The following is a 20,658-nucleotide window of genomic DNA, read 5'->3' on the forward strand; positions in this document are numbered from 1 at the left end:
GAAGGGCGTGGCTATTACGGTGCCGCAGAGTCTGATTATTCTCCGTGGCAACAAAAGTTCCTGCAAAATGATTCAGATGATCCATCTTCTCGAAATTTTTCACATTTGAGGATATTCAGGCCCTGAAGACGGCTGCCAACTTATTTTTGATCGCAGTGGTAGCGCCACCAACTGGTTAAAACAAATACAAATTATTTTCGTTGATTTTTTTCTCCGGGCAGGTTAACAAAATCTACCTTATATTTGCTCGGATGAGTGTTTAGGCCTTGAGGATGTCACAATACGAAAGTCTTTCGCCTTCTTCAGAGTGTCACATGATGGTGTCTTGTGACCCGTCTTTATCAGCTGATGTTCCATGAGGGCGTGACTTACCTGTCACAAGAATGAAGGCAAGTCACGCCCCCCGCTGTCCGTTCACTCCGCAAAGATGCTGCTCCAGGTGGTAGAGAGGATTGTCTCTGTTCATGGTTTTTATGCCTCGCTTGCAGATCTCAATGGCCTCTCTGATCCAGCGCTGTTGTTTGTTCTCTTCGGTGCGGATGACCTTGCCCTTCTCCCGGTCCATGATGTGGTTTTCCCTTTTGCAGTGGTCAGTGATTGCTGATTTGTAATGTTCATGTTGTGCTTGTTCTTTTACTGCTCTGATTTTTCATTTTTTTGACAGGTAAGTCACACCCACATGGAACATCAGCTGATAAAGACGGGTCTCAAGACACCATCATGCGACACTCTGAAGAAGGCGAAAGACTCGCCGAAACATGTCAGGTAAAAAATTAACCTAAAACATAATTGTCTGCTTTTAATGAATCAGTCAAATATCAATAATAAGAAGACAAAATGAACCTAATACAAATAAATGAATGCTTAATAACGCCCCTGCACATGCTCCTAAAAATCCAAACCTTCACCTGTAAATAAAACGTCCCGACCTGAAGACATCTTAATGTTATTATTTTGTTATACACACAGCGCCGCCAAGTGGAATAAAAAATGTGTTTTTATTTTAATTTTCACGTACTGCACGGTGCCCTTTTGACGAATCCGACTGAAAATTAGTCAGAAAAGACTCAAGACAATGATCTTACTCTCTGCCGAATTTTGTGACGTTTTGGCAAAAGGCGTGGCTATTACGGTGCTGAAAAGTCCGATTGTACTTTGTGGCAACAAAAGCTCCGGCAACATGACTCAGATGATCCTATCTTCTCGAAGTTGTACACATTTGAGGATACTTCAGCCCTGAAGACATCTACCAACTTATTTTTCATCGTAGTAGTAGCGCCACCAACTGGTAAAAGCTAATACAAGTTATTTTCTTGGATGTTTTTCTCCGTGCAACTCAACAAGGTCGCCCTCATATATGCTCGGATGACTGTTTCGGCCATGAGGATGTCACAATACGAAATTCATCCTTTTTCGTGAAAAGTTGTGGGAGTGGCATTGCACTGTTCGGCAATAAAACAACGCTGATTATGAGGTTCTAAATATGAACGACAACTCGTGAAACTTTACACACACATCAGGCAGAGCAAATTTATCAATATTTTATACGTTAGTTGTGCAGCTTTTTTGAAATGGCTCGCCTTGGCCCTCGAGAAAAGTTAAAAAAAGAATAGAATAGAAATAGAAATCCCTTTATTGTCATTGTACTCAAGTGTGCAACGAGATTAGAGGGCTCCCCTCTCCAGTGCAATACAACAATAATACAGACAATATATAAATTAGATAAATAAATAAGACAGTGCAATGGAATTCAGTACTGAATAGGGCATATAGAAACACATCACAATGCTGTTTTGCAAGGTTAGGGTGGTCTCGTGTGTGTGTGAGAGTTCAGTATGGAGATGGCTCTCGGAAAGAAACTGTTTCTCAGTCTATTGGTCCTTGATTTGATGCATCTGTAGCGCCTGCCAGAGGGCAACCGGTCGAACAGGTGTGAGTTTGGGTGGGTATTGTCTTTGACGATGTTGAGAGCCCCTCTGAGGCACCGGGCGGTGTAGATGTCCGACAGCGAGGGGAGAGGGCAGCCAATAATCCTTTGCGCTGTTTTGACTGTCCTCTGGAGCCTCACTCTGTCCGCCTCAGTGCAGCCGCTGTACCAGGTGGAGACACAGTACGTCAGCAGGCTCTCGATGGACGAGTGGTAGAAGGCCAGCAGCAGCTTCCTGTCCAGGTTGAATTTCCTGAGGACTCTCAGGAAGTGCAGACGTTGGCGGACCTTCTTTACCACTGCTGTGGTGTTGTGACTCCAAGAAAGGTCATCGGAGATCTGTACTCCCAGGAACTTGAACGTGTGGACCCTCTCCACACACACGCCTTCGATGCAGAGGGGTGCGGCAGCGTCTTGTTCCTCCTGAAGTCGACGACAATCTCCTTTGTTTTAGCAGAGTTAAGGTGCAGTCTGTTGTCCTTGCACCAAGTTGTCAGTCTCCCTACCTCCTCTCTGTAGGCTGTCTCGTCACCTTCCGAGATCAGACCGACCACTGTCGTGTCGTCAGCAAACTTGACGATGGTGTTGTTGCCGTGGGCCGGGCTGCAGTCGTAGGTGTAGAGGGCGTACAGGAGAGGGCTCAGCACGCATCCTTGGGGGGAACCGGTGCTCACCATGAGGGTGGAGGACGTGTAGGGGCCGAGCAACACAGTCTGGGGTCTGTTGGTCAGAAAGTCCTTAATCCAGATGTGTGTGAGGGCAGGGAGGCCGAGAGTGTCCAGTTTGGCGACGAGGATGTCTGGGATGATTGTGTTGAATGCCGAGCTGTAGTCCACAAAGAGCATCCTTGCATAGCTCCGCTGTTGTTCCAGGTGGCCCAGCACAACATGCAGAGCAGCCCTGGTTGAGTGTTTCACCTCGCTTTTTGTAAATTTTATGGAGTACAGTGAACCCTCGGTTATCGCGGTTAATGGGGACCGAGACCACCCGCGAAAACTGAAAATCCGCGAAGTAGCGGCGCACCTTCAAAAATGCTTTAAAAAAAAATACAATATATATATATATATATATATATATATACGGGGAGAGAGAGAGTGAAATTCATGTTATAACAAAAAAAACAAATTATTATTAAAACGTATTATTTTTTTATTCCCCAGCCATTCTTTTTGTATTTATTTAATTACTCCGACTTTTACCTGCTGGTACGCCGTCCGGTGTGCCCTGTGCAATGAAAGGTGCCATTCTTTATTTATTTATTTATTTATTCATTTATTCATTCATAACTGACAGCTTCGCGCTCCGCTCGTGCCCGGGCGGAAGAGGTGCTCCAATTCGGCTTAACTGTGACACACGCCCACCCTCCTCCCCCGGAGCTTCCATTCGGTTAAACTTAGGGGCCGCTTGGCACCGCCGTGCCCGGGGAAGGTGCTCCTCTTCGGCTTACTGTGTCGCGAGCATGCCCTCCTCCTCCGGAGCTTCCATTCGGTTAAACTTAGGGGCCGCTTGGAACCGCCCGTGCCCGGGGAAGGTGCTCCTCTTCGGCTTACTGTGACGCGAGCATGCCCTCCTCCTCCGGAGCTTCCATTCCATTAAACTTAGGGGCCGCTTGGCACCGCCCGTGCCCGGGGAAGGTGCTCCTCTACGGCTTAACTGCCACGCACGCCGGCCGGAGCTCTGGTACGGTCCGAACCGCGCGAAACGTCGCCACCGATCGTGTCCGGGGGAACGTGCTCTTCTTCGTCCACTCTCCTCTTCGCCCACGCTCTTCTTCGGCGCACGCCGGCCGTCTAACCGCTCCAGCGCCCCGTCGTGCCGCTCGGCGAAACTACAATGCCCCCGAATATTTTTTATACCCGCGAAGCACTGAACCCGCGAAAGGTGAACCGCGAAGTAGCGAGGGTTCACTGTATGTATAAGACCAAGACCTACAAAAAAGTCTCTTGGAGCAATGAGCTAGGTTTTACAGGAAGTCGGCCATTTTGAATTTACTTAAAAGGGGGCGGGTCACCACAATGGACTTTGTGTAGAAATTATTATTGGGGCCCGAGCAGCGACCGCGGCGAGGTCCCTATTGTTTATGTAGAAATTATTATTAGGGCCCGAGCAGCGACCGCTAGAGGTCCCCATTGTTTTTGTGGAAATTATTATTATTAATATTATTAGGGCCCGAGCAGTGACCGCTGCGAGGTCCCTATTGTTATTAGGGCCCGAGCTGCGACGGCTGCGAAGTCCCTATTGTTTTTGTAGAAATTATTATTATTATTATTTTTCCGATTGTTCGATCGCATTTTTGACCCCCGAAACATGCACAAAAATTCACCAAACTTGGCAGTCTCATCGGGCATGGCGAAAAATTTGATATTTTAACGTCTAATATGAACAGGAAGTGAGTTATGAATTTTTGAAAGTCCGACTTTTGCCCTTTTTTGCATGTTTACAGGGGTCATTCTTTTGCACCCTGATCCTAAAGGCTTCATCTGATTGCCTTAAAATTCTGTCTGTAGCATCTTAAGACCTGGGACAAACACTGGGGCTAAAATCTTTTGTTTCCGAAATACTATATGAACGGGGGCGGGGCTTCGAAGTTTTCACTTAAGATTTCCTTCGCCGCAATGGACAAAATGCTTAATAACTCTCCTGCACATGCTGCTAAAAATCCAAAACTTCACATGTACATAAAGAGTCGGTACCTGAAGACATCGATATGTTTATATTCAGTTATACACCTTGCGCCAATCAATATAATTTTATACATTTTGACGTACTGCACGGTGCCCTTTTAACGAATCCGATTGAAAATTGGCTAGAAAAGACTCAAGACATTGATCTTACTCTATCCCTATTTTTGTGACTTTCCTTCGAAGGGCGTGGCTATTACGGTGCCGCAGAGTCTGATTAATCTCCGTGGCAACAAAAGTTCCTGCAAAATGATTCAGATGATCCATCTTCTCGAAATTTTTCACATTTGAGGATATTCAGGCCCTGAAGACGGCTGCCAACTTATTTTTGATCGCAGTGGTAGCGCCACCAACTGGTTAAAACAAATACAAATTATTTTCGTTGATGTTTTTCTCCGGGCAGGTTAACAAAATCTACCTTATGTTTGTTCGGATGAGTGTTTAGGCCTTGAGGATGTCACAATATGAAAGTCTTTCGCCTTCTTCAGAGTGTCACATGATGGTGTCTTGTGACCCGTCTTTATCAGCTGATGTTCCATGAGGGCGTGACTTACCTGTCACAAGAATGAAGGCAAGTCACGCCCCCCGCTGTCCGTTCACTCCGCCAAGATGCTGCTCCAGGTGGTAGAGAGGATGAAGGCTCCCTTGTCTCTGTTCATGGTTTTTATGCCTCGCTTGCAGATCTCAATGGCCTCTCTGATCCAGCGCTGTTGTTTGTTCTCTTCGTTGCGGATGACCCTGCCCTTCTCCCGGTCCATGATGTGGTTTTCCCTTTTGCAGTGGTCAGTGATTGCTGATTTGTAATATTCATGTTGTGCTTGTTCTTTTACTGCTCTGATTTTTCATTTTTTTGACAGGTAAGTCACACCCTCATGGAACATCAGCTGATAAAGACGGGTCTCAAGACACCATCATGCGACACTCTGAAGAAGGCGAAAGACTCGCCGAAACATGTCAGGTAAAAAATTAACCTAAAACATAATTGTCTGCTTTTAATGAATCTGTCAAATATCAATAATAAGAAGACAAAATGAACCTAATACAAATAAATGAATGCTTAATAACTCCCCTGCACATGCTCCTAAAAATCCAAACCTTCACCTGTAAATAAAACGTCCCGACCTGAAGACATCTTAATGTTATTATTTTGTTATACACACAGCGCCGCCAAGTGGAATCAAAAATGTGTTTTTATTTTAATTTTCACATACTGCACGGTGCCCTTTTGACGAATCCGACTGAAAATTTGTCAGAAAAGACTCAAGACAATGATCTTACTCTCTGCCGAATTTTGTGACGTTTTGGCAAAAGGCGTGGCTATTACGGTGCTGAAAAGTCCGATTGTACTTTGTGGCAACAAAAGCTCCGGCAACATGACTCAGATGATCCTATCTTCTCGAAGTTGTACACATTTGAGGATACTTCAGCCCTGAAGACATCTACCAACTTATTTTTCATCGTAGTAGTAGCGCCACCAACTGGTAAAAGCTAATACAAATTATTTTCTTGGATGTTTTTCTCCGTGCAACTCAACAAGGTCGCCCTCATATATGCTCGGATGACTGTTTCGGCCATGAGGATGTCACAATACGAAATTCATCCTTTTTCGTGAAAAGTTGTGGGAGTGGCATTGCACTGTTCGGCAATAAAACAACGCTGATTATGAGGTTCTAAATATGAACGACAACTCGTGAAACTTTACACACACATCAGGCAGAGCAAATTTATCAATATTTTATCCGTTAGTTGTGCAGCTTTTTTGAAATGGCTCGCCATGGCCCTCGAGAAATGTTCAAAAAAGCAGCCCTGGTTGAGTGTTTCACCTCGCTTTTTGTAAATTTTATGGAGTACAGTGAACCCTCGGTTATCGCGGTTAATGTTAAAATGGTCGAATGGTCAATGACAAGAATTGCAGTGCAAGCACGTATTGTCGGCGCGGGTTCGATCCCCACCTGATGTGCCTCGCATGATTTCTTTGGCTGCCAGGATGGCCGAGTGGTCTAAGGCGCCGCGTTCAGGACCCAGTCTCCCCAGGAGGCCTGGGTTCGAATCTCGAATTTCCCCATTGTGGGACTAATAAAGGGAATATTAGTATTATTATGGCTGCCAGGATGGCCGAGTGGTCTAAGGCGCCGCGTTCAGGACCCAGTCTCCCCACGAGGCCTGGGTTAGAATCTCAAATTTCCCCATTGTGGGACTAATAAAGGGAATATTATATTATTATTATTATATTATAATGGGGACCGAGACCACCCGCAAAAACTGAAAATCCGCGAAGTAGCGGCGCACCTTCAAAAATGCTTAAAAAAAAATACAATATATATAATAAATATATAAATATATATATATATATATATATTTATATATATATATATATATATATATATATATATACGAGGAGAGAGAGAGAGAGTGAAATTCATGTTATAACAAAAAAACCAAATTATTATTAAAACGTATTATTTTTTTATTCCCCAGCCATTCTTTTTGTATTTATTTAATTACTCCGACTTTTACCTGCTGGTACGCCGTCCGGTGTGCCCTGTGAAATGAAAGGTGGCATTCTTTATTTATTTATTTATTTATTCATTTATTCATTCATAACTGACAGCTTCGCGCTCCGTTCGTGCCCGGGCGGAAGAGGTGTTCCAATTCGGCTTAACTGTGACACACGCCCGCCCTCCTCCCCCGGAGCTTCCATTCGGTTAAACTTAGGGGCCGCTTGGCACCGCCCGTGCCCGGGGAAGGTGCTCCTCTTCGGCTTACTGTGTCGCGAGCATGCCCTCCTCCTCCGGAGCTTCCATTCGGTTAAACTTAGGGGCCGCTTGGAACCGCCCGTGCCCGGCGAAGGTGCTCCTCTTCGGCTTACTGTGACGCGAGCATGCCCTCCTCCTCCGGAGCTTCCATTCGGTTAAACTTAGGGGCCGCTTGGAACCGCCCGTGCCCGGGGAAGGTGCTCCTCTTCGGCTTACTGTGACGCGAGCATGCCCTCCTCCTCCGGAGCTTCCATTCGGTTAAACTTAGGGGCCGCTTGGCACCGCCCGTGCCCGGGGAAGGTGCTCCTCTACGGCTTAACTGCCACGCACGCCGGCCGGAGCTCTGGTACGGTCCGAACCGCGCGAAACGTCGCCACCGATCGTGTCCGGGGGAACGTGCTCTTCTTCGTCCAATCTCCTCTTCGCCCACGCTCTTCTTCGGCGCACGCCGGCCGTTTAACCGCTCCAGCGCCCGTCGTGCCGCTCGGCGAAACTACAATGCCCCCGAATATTTTTTATACCCGCGAAGCACTGAACCCGCGAAAGGTGAACCGCGAAGTAGCGAGGGTTCACTGTATGTATAAGGCCAAGACCTACAAAAAAGTCTCTTGGAGCAATGAGCTAGGTTTTACAGGAAGTCGGCCATTTTGAATTTACTTAAAAGGGGGCGGGTCACCACAATGGACTTTGTGTAGAAATTATTATTGGGGCCCGAGCAGCGACCGCGGCGAGGTCCCTATTGTTTATGTAGAAATTATTATTAGGGCCGAGCAGCGACCGCTACGAGGTCCCCATTGTTTTTGTGGAAATTATTATTATTATTATTATTAGGGCCCGAGCAGTGACCGCTGCGAGGTCCCTATTGTTTTTCTAGAAAATATTATTACTTTTTTTATTATTATTATTATTATTATTATTAGGGCCTGAGCAGCGACCGCTGCAAAGTCCCTGTTGTTTTTGTAGAAATTATTATTATTATTATTTTTCCGATTGTTCGATCGCATTTTTGACCCCCGAAACATGCACAAAAACTCACCAAACTTGGCAGTCTCATCGGGCATGGCGAGAAATTTGATATTTTAAACGTCTAATATGAACAGGAAGTGAGTTATGAATTTTTGAAAGTCCGACTTTTGCTCTTTTTTGCATGTTTACAGGGGTCATTCTTTTGCACCCTGATCCTAAAGGCTTCATCTGATTGCCTTAAAATTTTGTCTGTAGCATCTTAAGACCTGGGACAAACACTGGGGCTAAAATCTTTTGTTTCCGAAATACTATATGACGGGGGCGGGGCTTCAAAGTTTTCACTTAAGATTTCCTTCGCCGCAATGGACAAAATGCTTAATAACTCTCCTGCACATGCTGCTAAAAATCCAAAACTTCACATGTACATAAAGAGTCGGTACCTGAAGACATCTATATGTTTATATTCTGTTATACACCTTGCGCCAATCAATATCATTTTTTACGTTTTGACGTACTGCACGGTGCCCTTTTAACGAATCCGATTGAAAATTGGCGAGAAAAGACTCAAGACATTGATCTTACTCTATCCCTATTTTTGTGACTTTCCTTCGAAGGGCGTGGCTATTGCGGTGCCGCAGAGTCTGATTATTCTCCGTGGCAACAAAAGTTCCTGCAAAATGATTCAGATGATCCATCTTCTCGAAATTTTTCACATTTGAGGATATTCAGGCCCTGAAGACGGCTGCCAACTTATTTTTGATCGCAGTGGTAGCGCCACCAACTGGTAAAACAAATACAAATTATTTTCGTTGATGTTTTTCTCCGGGCAGGTTCACAAAATCTACCTTATATTTGCTCGGATTAGTGTTTAGGCCTTGAGGATGTCACAATACGAAAGTCTTTCGCCTTCTTCAGAGTGTCACATGATGGTGTCTTGTGACCCGTCTTTATCAGCTGATGTTCCATGAGGGCGTGACTTACCTGTCACAAGAATGAAGGCAAGTCACACCCCCCGCTGTCCGTTCACTCCGCCAAGATGCTGCTCCAGGTGGTAGAGAGGATGAAGGCTCCCTTGTCTCTGTTCATGGTTTTTATGCCTCGCTTGCAGATCTCAATGGCCTCTCTGATCCAGCGCTGTTGTTTGTTCTCTTCGGTGCGGATGACCCTGCCCTTCTCCCGGTCCATGATGTGGTTTTCCCTTCTGCAGTGGTCAGTGATTGCTGATTTGTAATATTCATGTTGTGCTTGTTCTTTTACTGCTATGATTTTTCATTTTTTTGACAGGTAATTCACACCCTCATGGAACATAAGCTGATAAAGACGGGTCTCAAGACACCATCATGCGACACTCTGAAGAAGGCGAAAGACTCGCCGAAACATGTCAGGTAAAACATTTACCTAAAACATAATTGTCTGCTTTTAATGAATCTGTCAAATATCAATAATAAGAAGACAAAATGAACCTCATACAAATAAATGAATGCTTAATAACTCCCCTGCACATGCTCCTAATAATCCAAACCTTCACCTGTAAATAAAATGTCCCGACCTGAAGACATCTTAATGTTATTATTTTGTTATACACACAGCGCCGCCAAGTGGAATCAAAAATTTGTTTTTATTTTAATTTTCACATACTGCACGGTGCCCTTTTGACGAATCCGACTGAAAATTAGTCAGAAAAGACTCAAGACAATGATCTTACTCTCTGCCGAATTTTGTGACGTTTTGGCAAAAGGCGTGGCTATTACGGTGCTGAAAAGTCCGATTGTACTCTGTGGCAACAAAAGCTCCGGCAACATGACTCAGATGATCCTATCTTCTCGAAGTTGTACACATTTGAGGATACTTCAGCCCTGAAGACATCTACCAACTTATTTTTCATCGTAGTAGTAGCGCCACCAACTGGTAAAAGCTAATACAAGTTATTTTCTTGGATGTTTTTCTCCGTGCAACTCAACAAGGTCGCCCTCATATATGCTCGGAGGACTGTTTCGGCCATGAGGATGTCACAATACGAAATTCATCCTTTTTCGTGAAAAGTTGTGGGAGTGGCATTGCACTGTTTGGCAATAAAACAACGCTGATTACGAGGTTCTAAATATGAACGACAACTCGTGAAACTTGACACACACATCAGGCAGAGCAAATTTATCAATATTTTATACGTTAGTTGTGCAGCTTTTTTGAAATGGCTCGCCATGGCCCTCGAGAAATGTTCAAAAAAGCAGCCCTGGTTGAGTGTTTCACCTCGCTTTTTGTAAATTTTATGGAGTACAGTGAACCCTCGGTTATCGCGGTTAATGGGGACCGAGACCACCCGCGGAAACTGAAAATCCGCGAAGTAGCGGCGCACCTTCAAAAATGCTTAAAAGAAAATACAATATATATAATAAATATATATATATATATATATATATATATATATATATATATATATATATATATATATATATATATATACGGGGAGAGAGAGAGAGAGAGAGTGAAATTCATGTTATAACAAAAAAACCAAATTATTATTAAAACGTATTATTTTTTTATTCCCCAGCCATTCTTTTTGTATTTATTTAATTACTCCGACTTTTACCAGCTGGTACGCCGTCCGGTGTTCCCTGTGAAATGAAAGGTGGCATTCTTTAATTATTTATTTATTTATTCATTTATTCATTCATAACTGACAGCTTCGCGCTCCGTTCGTGTCCGGGCGGAAGAGGTGTTCCAATTCGGCTTAACTGTGACACACGCCCGCCCTCCTCCCCCGGAGCTTCCATTCGGTTAAACTTAGGGGCCGCTTGGCACCGCCCGTGCCCGGGGAAGGTGCTCCTCTTCGGCTTACTGTGACGCGAGCATGCCCGCCTCCTCCGGAGCTTCCATTCGGTTAAACTTAGGGGCCGCTTGGAACCGCCCGTGCCCGGCAAAGGTGCTCCTCTTCGGCTTACTGTGACGCGAGCATGCCCTCCTCCTCCGGAGCTTCCATTTGGTTAAACTTAGGGGCCGCTTGGAACCGCCCGTGCCTGGGGAAGGTGCTCCTCTTCGGCTTACTGTGACGCGAGCATGCCCTCCTCCTCCGGAGCTTCCATTCGGTTAAACTTAGGGGCCGCTTGGCACCGCCCGTGCCCGGGGACGGTGCTCCTCTACGGCTTAACTGCCACGCACGCCGGCCGGAGCCTTGGTACGGTCCGAACCGCGCGAAACGTCGCCACCGATCGTGTCCGGGGGAACGTGCTCTTCTTCGTCCACTCTCCTCTTCGCCCACGCTCTTCTTCGGCGCACGCCGGCCGTCTAACCGCTCCAGCGTCCGTCGTGCCGCTCGGCGAAACTACAATGCCCCCGAATATTTTTTATACCCGCGAAGCACTGAACCCGCGAAAGGTGAACCGCGAAGTAGCGAGGGTTCACTGTATGTATAAGACCAAGACCTACAAAAAAGTCTCTTGGAGCAATGAGCTAGGTTTTACAGGAAGTCGGCCATTTTGAATTTACTTAAAAGGGGCGGGTCACCACAATGGACTTTGTGTAGAAATTATTATTGGGGCCCGAGCAGCGACCGCGGCGAGGTCCCTATTGTTTATGTAGAAATTATTATTAGGGCCCGAGCAGCGACCGCTACGAGGTCCCCATTGTTTTTGTGGAAATTATTATTATTATTATTATTAGGGCCCGAGCAGTGACCGCTGCGAGGTCCCTATTGTTTTTCTAGAAATTGTTATTAGGGCCCGAGCTGCGACGGCTGCGAGGTCCCTATTGTTTTTGTAGAAAATATCATTACTTTTATTATTATTATTATTATTATTATTAGGGCCTGAGCAGCGACCGCTGCGAAGTCCCTGTTGTTTTTGTAGAAATTATTATTATTATTATTTTTCCGATTGTACGATCGCATTTTTGACCCCGAAACATGCACAAAAACTCACCAAACTTGGCAGTCTCATCGGGCATGGCGAGAAATTTGATATTTTAACGTCTAATATGAACAGGAAGTGAGTTATGAATTTTTGAAAGTCCGACTTTTGCCCTTTTTTGCATGTTTACAGGGGTCATTCTTTTGCACCCTGATCCTAAAGGCTTCATCTGATTGCCTTAAAATTCTGTCTGTAGCATCTTAAGACCTGGGACAAACACTGGGGCTAAAATCTTTTGTTTCCGAAATACTATATGACGGGGGCGGGGCTTCAAAGTTTTCACTTAAGATTTCCTTCGCCGCAATGGACAAAATGCTTAATAACTCTCCTGCACATGCTGCTAAAAATCCAAAACTTCACATGTACATAAAGAGTCGGTACCTGAAGACATCTATATGTTTATATTCTGTTATACACCTTGCGCCAATCAATAACATTTTTTACATTTTGACGTACTGCACGGTGCCCTTTTAACGAATCCGATTGAAAATTGGCTAGAAAAGACTCAAGACATTGATCTTACTCTATCCCTATTTTTGTGACTTTCCTTCGAAGGGCGTGGCTATTGCGGTGCCGCAGAGTCTGATTATTCTCCGTGGCAACAAAAGTTCCTGCAAAATGATTCAGATGATCCATCTTCTCGAAATTTTTCACATTTGAGGATATTCAGGCCCTGAAGACGGCTGCCAACTTATTTTTGATCGCAGTGGTAGCGCCACCAACTGGTTAAAACAAATACAAATTATTTTCGTTGATGTTTTTCTCCGGGCAGGTTCACAAAATCTACCTTATATTTGCTCGGATGAGTGTTTAGGCCTTGAGGATGTCACAATACGAAAGTCTTTCGCCTTCTTCAGAGTGTCACATGATGGTGTCTTGTGACCCGTCTTTATCAGCTGATGTTCCATGAGGGCGTGACTTACCTGTCACAAGAATGAAGGCAAGTCACACCCCCGCTGTCCGTTCACTCCGCCAAGATGCTGCTCTAGGTGGTAGAGAGGATGAAGGCTCCCTTGTCTCTGTTCATGGTTTTTATGCCTCGCTTGCAGATCTCAATGGCCTCTCTGATCCAGCGCTGTTGTTTGTTCTCTTCGGTGCGGATGACCCTGCCCTTCTCCCGGTCCATGATGTGGTTTTCCCTTTTGCAGTGGTCAGTGATTGCTGATTTGTAATGTTCATGTTGTGCTTGTTCTTTTACTGCTCTGATTTTTCATTTTTTTGACAGGTAAGTCACACCCTCATGGAACATCAGCTGATAAAGACGGGTCTCAAGACACCATCATGCGACACTCTGAAGAAGGCGAAAGACTCGCCGAAACATGTCAGGTAAAAAATTAACCTAAAACATAATTGTCTGCTTTTAATGAATCAGTCAAATATCAATAATAAGAAGACAAAATGAACCTAATACAAATAAATGAATGCTTAATAACTCCCCTGCACATGCTCCTGAAAATCCAAACCTTCACCTGTAAATAAAACGTCCCGACCTGAAGACATCTTAATGTTATTATTTTGTTATACACACAGCGCCGCCAAGTGGAATCAAAAATGTGTTTTTATTTTAATTTTCACATCCTGCACGGTGCCCTTTTGACAAATCCGACTGAAAATTAGTCAGAAAAGACTCAAGACAATGATCTTTCTCTCTGCCGAATTTTGTGATGTTTTGGCAAAAGGCATGGCTATTACGGTGCTGAAAAGTCAGATTGTACTCTGTGGCAACAAAAGCTCCGGCAACATGACTCAGATGATCCTATCTTCTCGAAGTTGTACACATTTGAGGATACTTCAGCCCTGAAGACATCTACCAACTTATTTTTCATCGTAGTAGTAGCGCCACCAACTGGTAAAAGCTAATACAAGTTATTTTCTTGGATGTTTTTCTCCGTGCAACTCAACAAGGTCGCCCTCATATATGCTCGGATGACTGTTTCGGCCATGAGGATGTCACAATACGAAATTCGTCCTTTTTCGTGTAAAGTTGTGGGAGTGGCATTGCACTGTTCGGCAATAAAACAACGCTGATTATGAGGTTCTACATATGAACGACAACTCGTGAAACTTTACACACACATCAGGCAGAGCAAATTTATCAATATTTTATACGTTAGTTGTGCAGCTTTTTTGAAATGGCTCGCCATGGCCCTCGAGAAATGTTCAAAAAAGCAGCCCTGGTTGAGTGTTTCACCTCGCTTTTTGTAAATTTTATGGAGTACAGTGAACCCTCGGTTATGGCGGTTAATGGGGACAGAGACCACCCGCGAAAACTGAAAATCCGCGAAGTAGCGGCGCACCTTCAAAAATGCTTAAAAGAAAATACAATATATATAATAAATATATATATATATATATATATATATATGTATATATATATATATATATATACGGGGAGAGAGAGAGTGAAATTCATGTTATAACAAAAAAAACAAATTATTATTAAAACGTATTATTTTTTTATTCCCCAGCCATTCTTTTTGTATTTATTTAATTACTCCGACTTTTACCTGCTGGTACGCCGTCCGGTGTGCCCTGTGAAATGAAAGGTGGCATTCTTTATTTATTTATTCATTTATTCATTCATAACTGACAGCTTCGCGCTCCGCTCGTGCCCGGGCGGAAGAGGTGCTCCAATTCGGCTTAACTGTGACACACGCCCACCCTCCTCCCCCGGAGCTTCCATTCGGTTAAACTTAGGGGCCGCTTGGCACCGCCCGTGCCCGGGGAAGGTGCTCCTCTTCGGCTTACTGTGTCGCGAGCATGCCCTCCTCCTCCGGAGATTCCATTCGGTTAAACTTAGGGGCCGCTTGGAACCGCCCGTGCCCGGGGAAGGTGCTCCTCTTCGGCTTACTGTGACGCGAGCATGCCCTCCTCCTCCGGAGCTTCCATTCGGTTAAACTTAGGGGCCGCTTGGCACCGCCCGTGCCCGGGGAAGGTGCTCCTCTACGGCTTAACTGCCACGCACGCCGGCCGGAGCTCTGGTACGGTCCGAACCGCGCGAAACGTCGTCACCGATCGTGTCCGGGGGAACGTGCTCTTCTTCGTCCACTCTCCTCTTCGCCCACGCTCTTCTTCGGCGCACGCCGGCCGTCTAACCGCTCCAGCGCCCCGTCGTGCCGCTCGGCGAAACTACAATGCCCCCGAATATTTTTTATACCCGCGAAGCACTGAACCCGCGAAAGGTGAACCGCGAAGTAGCGAGGGTTCACTGTATGTATAAGACCAAGACCTACAAAAAAGTCTCTTGGAGCAATAAGCTAGGTTTTACAGGAAGTCGGCCATTTTGAATTTACTTAAAAGGGGGCGGGTCACCACAATGGACTTTGTGTAGAAATTATTATTGGGGCCCGAGCAGCGACCGCGGCGAGGTCCCTATTGTTTATGTAGAAATTATTATTAGGGCCCGAGCAGCGACCGCTACGAGGTCCCCATTGTTTTTGTGGAAATTATTATTATTATTATTATTAGGGCCCGAGCAGTGACCGCTGCGAGGTCCCTATTGTTTTTCTAGAAATTGTTATTAGGGCCCAAGCTGCGACGGCTGCGAGGTCCCTATTGTTTTTGTAGAAAATATTATTACTTTTATTATTATTATTATTATTATTATTATTAGGGCCTGAGCAGCGACCGCTGCGAAGTCCCTATTGTTTTTGTAGAAATTATTATTATTATTATTTTTCCGATTGTTCGATTGCATTTTTGACCCCCGAAACATGCACAAAAATTCACCAAACTTGGCAGTCTCATCGGGCATGGCGAAAAATTTGATATTTTAACGTCTAATATGAACAGGAAGTGAGTTATGAATTTTTGAAAGTCCGACTTTTGCCCTTTTTTGCATGTTTACAGGGGTCATTCTTTTGCACCCTGATCCTAAAGGCTTCATCTGATTGCCTTAAAATTCTGTCTGTAGCATCTTAAGACCTGGGACAAACACTGGGGCTAAAACTTTTTGTTTCCGAAATACAATATGACGGGGGCGGGGCTTCGAAGTTTTCACTTAAGATTTCCTTCGCCGCAATGGACAAAATGCTTAATAACTCTCTTGCACATGCTGCTAAAAATCCAAAACTTCACATGTACATAAAGAGTCGGTACCTGAAGACATCTATATGTTTATATTCAGTTATACACCTTGCGCCAATAAATATCATTTTTTACATTTTGACGTACTGCACGGTGCCCTTTTAACGAATCCGATTGAAAATTGGCTAGAAAAGACTCAAGACATTGATCTTACTCTATCCCTATTTTTGTGACTTTCCTTCGAAGGGCGTGGCTATTACGGTGCCGCAGAGTCTGATTATTCTCCGTGGCAACAAAAGTTCCTGCAAAATGATTCAGATGATCCATCTTCTCGAAATTTTTCACATTTGAGGATATTCAGGCCCTGAAGACGGCTGCCAACTTATTTTTGATCGCAGTGGTAGTGCCACCAACTGGTTAAAACAAATACAAATTATTTTCGTTGATGTTTTTCTCCGGGCAGGTTAACAAAATCTACCTTATATTTGCTCGGATGAGTGTTTAGGCCTTGAGGATGTCACAATACGAAAGTCTTTCGCCTTCTTCAGAGTGTCACATGATGGTGTCTTGTGGCCCGTCTTTATCAGCTGATGTTCCATGAGGGCGTGACTTACCTGTCACAAGAATGAAGGCAAGTCACGCCCCCCGCTGTCCGTTAACTCCGCCAAGATGCTGGTCCAGGTGGTAGAGAGGATGAAGGCTCCCTTGTCTCTGTTCATGGTTTTTATGCCTTGCTTGCAGATCTCAATGGCCTCTCTGATCCAGCGCTGTTGTTTGTTCTCTTCTGTGCGGATGACCCTGCCCTTCTCCCGGTCCATGATGTGGTTTTCCCTTTTGCAGTGGTCAGTGATTGCTGATTTGTAATGTTCATGTTGTGCTTGTTCTTTTACTGCTCTGATTTTTCATTTTTTTGACAGGTAAGTCACACCCTCATGGAACATCAGCTGATAAAGACGGGTCTCAAGACACCATCATGCGACACTCTGAAGAAGGCGAAAGACTCGCCGAAACATGTCAGGTAAAAAATTTACCGAAAACATAATTGTCTGCTTTTAATGAATCTGTCAAATATCAATAATAAGAAGACAAAATGAACCTAATACAAATAAATGAATGCTTAATAACTCCCCTGCACATGCTCCTAAAAATCCAAACCTTCACCTGTAAATAAAATGTCCCGACCTGAAGACATCTTAATGTTATTATTTTGTTATACACACAGCGCCGCCAAGTGGAATCAAAAATTTGTTTTTATTTTAATTTTCACGTACTGCACCGTGCCCTTTTGACGAATCCGACTGAAAATTAGTCAGAAAAGACTCAAGACAATGATCTTACTCTCTGCCGAGTTTTGTGACGTTTTGGCAAAAGGCGTGGCTATTACGGTGCTGAAAAGTCCGATTGTACTTTGTGGCAACAAAAGCTCCGGCAACATGACTCAGATGATCCTATCTTCTCGAAGTTGTACACATTTGAGGATACTTCAGCCCTGAAGACATCTACCAACTTATTTTTCATCGTAGTAGTAGCGCCACCAACTGGTAAAAGCTAATAAAAGTTATTTTCTTGGATGTTTTTCTCCGTGCAACTCAACAAGGTCGCCCTCATATATGCTCGGAGGACTGTTTCGGCCATGAGGATGTCACAATACGAAATTCATCCTTTTTCGTGAAAAGTTGTGGGAGTGGCATTGCACTGTTTGGCAATAAAACAACGCTGATTATGAGGTTCTAAATATGAACGACAACTCGTGAAACTTGACACACACATCAGGCAGAGCAAATTTATCAATATTTTATACGTTAGTTGTGCAGCTTTTTTGAAATGGCTCGCCATGGCCCTCGAGAAATGTTCAAAAAAGCAGCCCTGGTTGAGTGTTTCACCTCGCTTTTTGTAAATTTTATGGAGTACAGTGAACCCTCGGTTATCGCGGTTAATGGGGACCGAGACCACCCGCGGAAACTGAAAATCCGCGAAGTAGCGGCGCACCTTCAAAAATGCTTAAAAGAAAATACAATATATATAATAAATATATATATATATATATATATATATATATATATATATATATATATATATATATATACGGGGAGAGAGAGAGAGAGAGAGTGAAATTCATGTTATAACAAAAAAACCAAATTATTATTAAAACGTATTATTTTTTTATTCCCCAGCCATTCTTTTTGTATTTATTTAATTACTCCGACTTTTACCTGCTGGTACGCCGTCCGGTGTGCCCTGTGAAATGAAAGGTGGCATTCTTTATTCATTTATTTATTTATTCTTTTATACATTCATAACTGACAGCTTCGCGCTCCGCTCGTGCCCGGGCGGAAGAGGTGCTCCAATTCGGCTTAACTGTGACACACACCCGCCCTCCTCCCCCGGAGCTTCCATTCGGTTAAACTTAGGGGCCGCTTGGCACCGCCCGTGCCCGGGGAAGGTGCTCCTCTTCGGCTTACTGTGACGCGAGCATGCCCTCCTCCTCCGGAGCTTCCATTCGGTTAAACTTAGGGGCCGCTTGGAACCGCCCGTGCCCGGGGAAGGTGCTCCTCTTCGGCTTACTGTGACGCGAGCATGCCCTCCTCCTCCGGAGCTTCCATTCGGTTAAACTTAGGGGCCGCTTGGCACCGCCCGTGCCCGGGGAAGGTTCTCCTCTACGGCTTAACTGCCACGCACGCCGGCCGGAGCTCTGGTACTGTCCGAACCGCGCGAAACGTCGCCACCGATCGTGTCCGGGGGAACGTGCTCTTCTTCGTCCACTCTCCTCTTCGCCCACGCTCTTCTTCGGCGCACACCGGCCGTCTAACCGCTCCAGCGCCCCGTCGTACCGCTCGGCGAAACTACAATGCCCGCGAATATTTTTTAGACCCGCGAAGCACTGAACCCGCGAAAGGTGAACCGCCAAGTAGCGAGGGTTCACTCTATGTATAAGACCAAGACCTACAAAAAAGTCTCTTGGAGCAATGAGCTAGGTTTTACAGGAAGTCGGCCATTTTGAATTTACTTAAAAGGGGGCGGGTCACCACAATGGACTTTGTGTAGAAATTATTATTGGGGCCCGAGCAGCGACCGCTGCGAAATCCCTGTTGTTTTTGTAGAAATTATTAATATTATTATTTTTCCGATTGTTCGATTGCATTTTTGACCCCCGAAACATGCACAAAAACTCACCAAACTTGGCAGTCTCATCGGGCATGGCGAGAAATTTGATATTTTAAACGTCTAATATGAACAGGAAGTGAGTTATGAATTTTTGAAAGTCCGACTTTTGCCCTTTTTTGCATGTTTACAGGGGTCATTCTTTTGCACCCTGATCCTAAAGGCTTCATCTGATTGCCTTAAAATTCTGTCTGTAGCATCTTAAGACCTGGGACAAACACTGGGGCTAAAATTGGGGCTAAAATCTTTTGTTTCCGAAATACTATATGACGGGGGCGGGGCTTCAAAGTTTTCACTTAAGATTTCCTTCGCCGCAATGGACAAAATGCTTAATAACTCTCCTGCACATGCTGCTAAAAATCCAAAACTTCACATGTACATAAAGAGTCGGTACCTGAAGACATCTATATGTTTATATTCTGTTATACACCTTGCGCCAATCAATATCATTTTTTACATTTTGACGTACTGCACGGTGCCCTTTTAACGAATCCGATTGAAAATTGGCTAGAAAAGACTCAAGACATTGATCTTACTCTATCCCTATTTTTGTGACTTTCCTTCGAAGGGCGTGGCTATTACGGTGCCGCAGAGTCTGATTATTCTCCGTGGCAACAAAAGTTCCTGCAAAATGATTCAGATGATCCATCTTCTCGAAATTTTTCACATTTGAGGATATTCAGGCCCTGAAGACGGCTGCCAACTTATTTTTGATCGCAGTGGTAGCGCCACCAACTGGTTAAAACAAATACAAATTATTTTCGTTGATTTTTTTCTCCGGGCAGGTTAACAAAATCTACCTTATATTTGCTCGGATGAGTGTTTAGGCCTTGAGGATGTCACAATACGAAAGTCTTTCGCCTTCTTCAGAGTGTCACATGATGGTGTCTTGTGACCCGTCTTTATCAGCTGATGTTCCATGAGGGCGTGACTTACCTGTCACAAGAATGAAGGCAAGTCACGCCCCCCGCTGTCCGTTCACTCCGCCAAGATGCTGCTCCAGGTGGTAGAGAGGATGAAGGCTCCCTTGTCTCTGTTCATGGTTTTTATGCCTCGCTTGCAGATCTCAATGGCCTCTCTGATCCAGCGCTGTTGTTTGTTCTCTTCGGTGCGGATGACCCTGCCCTTCTCCCGGTCCATGATGTGGTTTTCCCTTTTGCAGTGGTCAGTGATTGCTGATTTGTAATGTTCATGTTGTGCTTGTCATGATCCGCGTCGGGCATGACAGCCTTTTG

The 20,658-nt window shown here is 44.8% G+C and overlaps 1 long non-coding RNA gene across 1 annotated transcript; it reads left to right on the top strand.

Annotated features, from left to right (window-relative positions):
- The first annotated feature begins 485 nt into the window (after positions 1 to 485).
- Positions 486 to 5,365, top strand: LOC148315785 (uncharacterized). The gene is made up of 3 exons (XR_015840574.1): positions 486 to 589; positions 665 to 765; positions 5,290 to 5,365. It is a non-coding gene; the product is annotated as an uncharacterized LOC148315785 (long non-coding RNA).
- The last annotated feature ends 15,293 nt before the right edge of the window (positions 5,366 to 20,658 follow it).

This window comes from Idiotropiscis lumnitzeri, unplaced genomic scaffold, assembly GCF_059441095.1.
Source record: "Idiotropiscis lumnitzeri isolate Australia: NSW breed Sydney's pygmy pipehorse unplaced genomic scaffold, RoL_Ilum_1.0 HiC_scaffold_39, whole genome shotgun sequence".
NCBI lineage: Eukaryota > Metazoa > Chordata > Actinopteri > Syngnathiformes > Syngnathidae > Idiotropiscis > Idiotropiscis lumnitzeri.